The 5,464-nt window shown below is 33.1% G+C and overlaps 1 long non-coding RNA gene across 1 annotated transcript; it reads right to left on the reverse strand.

The window, feature by feature from the left end:
- Positions 1–1,914: 1,914 nt before the first annotated feature.
- LOC107309481 lies at positions 1,915–4,425 on the reverse strand. Its single transcript, XR_001553195.2, has 2 exons — positions 4,234–4,425; positions 1,915–1,971 (listed from the first exon to the last, which is right to left on the reverse strand). It is a non-coding gene; the product is annotated as an uncharacterized LOC107309481 (long non-coding RNA).
- Between the last annotated feature and the right edge of the window lie 1,039 nt (positions 4,426–5,464).

The raw sequence follows: 5,464 nt of genomic DNA on the forward strand, positions 1-5,464 counted from the left end.
CTGAAGCCCTTTAGTTTAATGTTGTACTATTTTTTATGTTTCGTCAAACACTATGAAAATAGTGGAAAAAGGATTTCAGAAAATCCCTGATAATAATTAAACAAAGAAGGGAAATAGGGCAAAAACGTCTCTGTGGCTTTAGTCAGTTTAACAGAAGTTGTAATAGCAGATATAATGGCAATTCAGGAATGTGAAAAGAAATGTTCTTTTTTGAAGAAGAGCTCCCAAGCTTTAGCCTCCAGTGGTTAACACTGCAAAACAAGTCACACAATATCAGAATTTAGATTTAGCTCTTTTCTTGGCCTCATTTGTAACTTTTCCATTTCTGTGGTCAAAAATTTCTAAAGTGACCTTCCCACTTTTCTTCATTTTTATTGACTTTTGGAGCTTTTTCATTTTTGTAAGAAAACAGCAAACTTACTTAGCAGACTGTGTGTGAAGGCCTGTTCCTTCCAAAGAAATATGCATTTCTAAAATCATTCAAGCATTCAGATTTCTTTCTCAGAAATATGCTTTTGTGAATAAAATATTTGATCTAATTGAAACAGCTGCTAAATCTCAAATTGGAGTCAAGGATTAACAGTGTTCATTCCCATATATGGCTCACTGTCTACAAGACCACACAATTAATATTAATTTCACGGTTATTTCAGTTGGATCTTTCTCTGGAGGCATGAGGCATGACAACTGAACACCAACTGAAATGTTTCTTACATGTTTGTGGGGTTTTTTTGTTGTTTTTTGTTTGTTTGTTTTTCTTTTTCACAGTACTTCTCAAGGTCGTTATTAGAGAGTAAAAAAAGAAAATGCTTTCATAAAGGAGTTAATACTCAAATCAGTGCTTTGCATTGGACCTAATACGTCATTAAGTAACAAATGATCCTCTTTTTTACATGGGCTTAGAAGATTTATTTTCTTGTAGAATTAAGAAGAAAGCTTTCCTTATAATGGGTATAAACATTATCAGCTGAAAACAAGACAAAATTTTTTGCAGGTATATTTTAGTTGCTTTCTACTTAATACATACTACTATGTTATGTAAATTGTTTTCCCATTTTACAAATTATGGTAAAGGGGTTAGAATCAGTGAGAATGTTTTTTTAATCTCTAAATGAAAATAAAACAGTTGCTAACCTCTTCCACTGTCCACACTCCTTTTGCTCATTAAATTTTATGAGTCTTTCCTTCTACATTCACATTCAAGGAAACTGATTCCCATAAAACCTTTCAGTCATGTAAATTTGAAGTGATTTAAATCTGTGTCCATGAGATGACTACCCTAGAGAGCTTCAAAGTTTTGTTAAAACAAAAAAGGTGGGAGAAAATGTCTAGTAATACTTACAAATTACAGAAACTTAAAATAAAAATCCCCAGTTTAAATTCTATGAAGAAAAAGAGTCCATGGACTCTCAAAGTAATAACTCTACCATAGCACTGAGACAGTGAGCAAGCTTGGACATTTGTCTGTTATATTTTTATTCTTATATTTTCATACTGCTACATTAACCATATGAGTGCCTTAACATATGGTAGATACATAGCTAGAAGTGCACAAAATATTAGAAGCAACTAATACATTCAAATAAGTCGTCATTGTTAGTCTGAAATTTAGAAGCTGTTTGTCGTAACTTAGAATTTCTTGTTGAAATTGAAATTTGCATTTTCCATGTTAATGTTTCATGAAGTTTAGGAACTTCTTGTCAGGCAGTTTACCTAAAAGTGATTTTTCTTTTATCTGCTTTTCTTTTCCCTGTTATTTTCACTAATTTTCTACAGTAATAATATATATAATATAATGAGAAATTACATTGTATTTCTATAACTCCAAGTGTTAAAGCAGCAACTAACTATATTTTCAAGTTATGACTTTTTGATCACATTGATTTATCATTTACCTTTACCATTCATACTCACCACAGTAGAACTGAGCTGCTGAAGACTCTGGATTTCCAGCTTCTTTACACTGAAAACCTAACATAAAACACAGCAAAATGTCTTCAGGACTTCCTCCTAAGTTTTTCTCTCACATAGTCCCCTCTTACAATAATTTGTACATCCTATTTGCACCTTATTAATGTAATATATACATAAAATAGGTACATATACATTATTTCAAGCATTCAATAAATTCAATATTAATTTGTAGCATAAAAAAGGATCAATATCATGATGATAATATTATATCATGATTATTGAGATAGGTTTACATATAATATTCAAGTAAAATTACAGAGAAAAATTCAACTATGGGAACTTTAAACATTATGATCTTTTTCCTCAAGACATCTTATGAAACTTCATAGTGTTCTTTTTTTCAACATTTGATATTTCAGAATAACCAAAAATTAGACGGGAGTATAAAGGATCTTGTATGTGTTCATTATCTTGTACAGATTTTGGAAAGGTGGCTATAAAGAATTACGGTAATGATGTTACACCCGAGAGGTTGACATAAGTAAAGAAGCTTTGTCCTCTCAGGGAAAATTGGCTCTTCATGACCTGTCTGAACAGAAACAATGGTTTGAGATCATGATTTCTGAAGAAATATACTACGTGAACTGCTCAGAGTATGGAGCTTTCCAGGCTTTTCATCATTACAAATGAAAGTGACACTAACTTCTATTTGTCCTGAAAATGCCTGGATAAATAACAATCCTTCTTGCTTGCACCTGATTCTCTAGGGTAGACCAAGAAGCCTTTCATCACATAAATGAATTAAGTTCAAAAGAGAATCTACTGACCTAAAAGCAGCCACAGATCCAGGTAGGAGAAATCTGTGGTCTATTAAATTTGAGAAAGAGCAAACAAACTAGAAAAGAGGAGCCTTCTTTGTCTTTTCTGATTGCAGACTTTGTCCACCTTCTGAATTTTAATGAGACCATTTTCATGACCTTTAAATGAAACCAGCTGATAAGCTTTGAGCATTTGAAATTTGCAAGGCAGCGTAATAGTCATTTTTCTATTCTATACATCAAATGCAGTAGAGACAGAGAAAAAGAATTTAAAAAAAAATTAAAAAAATTGGGAAGATAAAACTAGATGTGAAGTCCTGGTTATAAACTCTGGGACATGAACTTGGTCACCCTGTTTTTCATGTTCCTGCCAGACCAGAAGGGTTGAACCAGAAGCCTCTGCCAACCTTAGCTATTCTGTGATTCCTTTATATTCCTCCAACAAAAAGCTGAGGTGGATCACTATTAAAACAGATGTAAAAAAGAAAAAGACAAAAACAAAAACAAAAAGAACATTCAAAAACCTAGTATTTCTTTGAAATTTTTTCTATTACACCATAATATAAAACCGGAAGACAATGAGGGCAAGGAATACTTGCTGCCTTTCTGTACTACTGAGTGTCAGGTACCCAGACAAAAAATGATATTTATTCTCTGATGCATATTGTTTCTCTTCAGTTTATTGTTTTACTGTTCTAAAGTTAGTCGTTTACACAGCAGATTTCATATTATTTTGCGTATTGAAAAAATATGAAAGAATTATTACAACTGTAAAAATTGATTGATCCTATGAATTCATGTAGCTATTACAGTTACTAATTGTGCTGATGACATCTCTATTTTACATCTATTCACTGTGTTTTGACATCTAGATTTCAACTGAATCCTTAAGCCAAATTAACCCTATAGCCAAGCCCTTCACTGGCACATTTATAATAATGATAGAGTATCCCTTTCTGGCAATTTTCTGTCACTTCTCTGCAACTTTATTTTATAACAGACCTTGGTTTAATTCTTGTTCCAAAATCAACAAGAACTATCCAGTTTGACTGCAAGATCCTTCACCAGAATATGCTTTGGAGTGTTTTTCAGTTTATACAGACAATTCAGTCTTCATAATTCACCTAACTAATGCAATCTCAGATTCTTTTTGGCCTCCCTTCATTTTTCTTCTTTTTTTTCATATTAGGTCAGAGACACATAAATAAACTTTAACCCTCAGTTTATAAGCACAAGCACTGTTTTGCTTTTGTTTTTTTCCCCCCAAAGCAACATACAGTTCTTGTTAGTGTTTTTTTCCTTTCCCTTTCCACTTTTTTCTTAGTGGTGCCAATGAGCAAAAGAGATAAGGTTATCTTAAAGCTGTTAGGGATGCCTCCAGGGCTGATATCCTTCTTTTTTTCCTCTGATTATTACAAGTTTTTCAGGATAGCCCTATCTCAGAATTTCTTAATTTGGTTGTTTGAGGTATGAGATACCATCCTCACAATGTTCTTTTTACCTTTCAGTTGCTGACATGAGTTCACAATTTCATTAGTATTTCTAAACTCTCCAGCTGGGAATTCCTTCAGTTATTAAAAATTGTACTAAATGTAAAAACCAGAAAACTACAAGAAATGATATGATAGATCATGTGATAAGAAGATTTTAACGGCAACTGTTATGAAACAGTTGTTCAGTCCAATGCAAAGCACTTAGCAACATCACCTATTATGATATCAGGCCTCCCGCAGAGGTATCTAGGAAACCAAAGTGAAATAGAACCTCACTGACACAGGCGCTATACAAAACTGTATATAAAGCTTCTGTGTATTGTCAGAAAAATGCAACACAGTCAACACATGCTTAATAACCCAAACTTTTAACCTGCAATTAGTCTGTGCTATTTTGCTATTAATTAGCAGCAGGCTTACAGGATTATATAATGATAAACATGACATGGTATGGGAAGAGTGGAAAAAAAGCTTTGATTCTGTTTAAATAAATCTACACGATCTTCTGAACACATTACTAGATCTCTTGTTAAAACTAACTTGAGACATCCTGCCATACACTTTAAATTGTGAGCCTTCTCATCTGCAAAACAGTCTCTGCTCTGAATGATCACAGAAAATGCTCTTGTAGAATAACAAAGGTAACCCCAGTGATTAAAGCTCTCCCGATATTGTCTTTTTGACACTTCTGTTAGGAACTTGTCAAGAGTGAAGCTGCCTTTGGTGTGTAACTCCAAAAACTGACATTTTTCAGTCCACCTGCAGCAACTAGTGCCAGATCTCCACAATCAATTACAGATTAATTCACTACAGCTGAACATCTAAGGTGACACCGTGCTAATCAGTTAAATGTACTTGATAAATGCCTTCAAATAGATCTCTTGAAGTAATCTGTGTTTGTCTACTACTCTGTTTTCTTATTCACTGTGTTGATAAACTATTCACACAGTTCAGTGGATCATCTTGGGAGGAGACAGAATTTTATGAGCACAACAGAAAATATTTTAAACATTCCTTTAGTATTTCTTCCTCCTAGAGAGTGGATTAGTGGTAATTTTCAGGCATATTATTCCTAGTTTTAAATGGCAAACTGATTTGTTTCATTGTTTGATTGTACCTCAGCAATGTAAGATAAAAACTTCTGGGATGAATACGTCTAGTGATTTGAGAATAAGAACTCCTAAAATAAACCAAGAGTTATTAAGCCTCTTCTAGTAATAACACAGAAATGAAAATATG

Source organism: Coturnix japonica, chromosome 2 (assembly GCF_001577835.2).
Source record: "Coturnix japonica isolate 7356 chromosome 2, Coturnix japonica 2.1, whole genome shotgun sequence".
NCBI classification, from domain to species: domain Eukaryota; kingdom Metazoa; phylum Chordata; class Aves; order Galliformes; family Phasianidae; genus Coturnix; species Coturnix japonica.